Genomic DNA, 1044 nt, shown 5'->3' on the forward strand with positions numbered 1-1044 from the left:
GGCACTCAATCATCCATTGCTGGTGATAGGTAGACTGGCCAGAGACCCCCACTTGACATAATCATTATAATAATTATGAAATTGGCTGACGGGGCAACAAGGAAGATTCCAGGAGTCAATCACAAGTCAAATCCAAGTGTGAAACCTAAAAGATCTCCTAGTATTTAAAGAAATTCTTAATCTTAGGACCTGGAGAGTTGGGGGCAGGAGGTGAATCATGCAAAAAAAAAAACAAAAAAAAAAAAACAGGCTCAGAACCTAACCACAAAAAAATAGCCTTTCAGTAAAGGTTGAATCCTTAGCACTGGCAAATTTCCTACTATAATTCAGGGTTCTTATATATAATACATTATAGTTTACCATATTTGCCATACTGTGTAACGTATTTAAAAAAGAAAAGAATCCCTTCTCCTCCTCCCCCTCCCCCCTTCTCTTCCCCCCTCCTCTTCCTTCTCCTCCTCCCCCTCTTCTTTTTTGATGAAAAAAAAATATTCTTGTTCATATTTGGAACAAGAATATTTAGGAAATACATTAAAACCAATAACTGGGGTCAAGTCTCAGCCTGAACTGAGTGAGAAAATGCTGGTTCTGCTAGACAGAAGAAAACTAAACTCAGGAGCTGAAGGACCTAGCACTTGTTCGCAGGAACTGGAGAGTATTCCTGCGAGGGGATCATAAAGCTGGATTTAGGCAGGGTCTGTCAGCATGGGGACACTTGCCCATAGCACAGGATTTAGTACCATAATAGGTACTCTGGGAGTCAGTTCTTAAATGTTGCTGGAAGACTTTTGGAAGCATAGGAAAATGATAGTAAACACTAAATTGGGTAGAGATGTCAGACTGCCATGGAAGACTAAGTAGAAAGCCATTAAATGCTCAGAGAAATAGACATGTTGTAATGATTTACTTTTTAAGATCATAAGACACAACAGCCATCTTCTTCATGAGAACCCTAACATGTACCATTTACTGAGGCAGTCATGAATGTACCAGTGATGGCAGGGACAACATCATTGTGAATCTCAATAGTGGCTAGCCCCTGAA

This window comes from Callospermophilus lateralis, chromosome 13, assembly GCF_048772815.1.
Source record: "Callospermophilus lateralis isolate mCalLat2 chromosome 13, mCalLat2.hap1, whole genome shotgun sequence".
Classification (NCBI taxonomy): Eukaryota; Metazoa; Chordata; class Mammalia; order Rodentia; family Sciuridae; genus Callospermophilus; species Callospermophilus lateralis.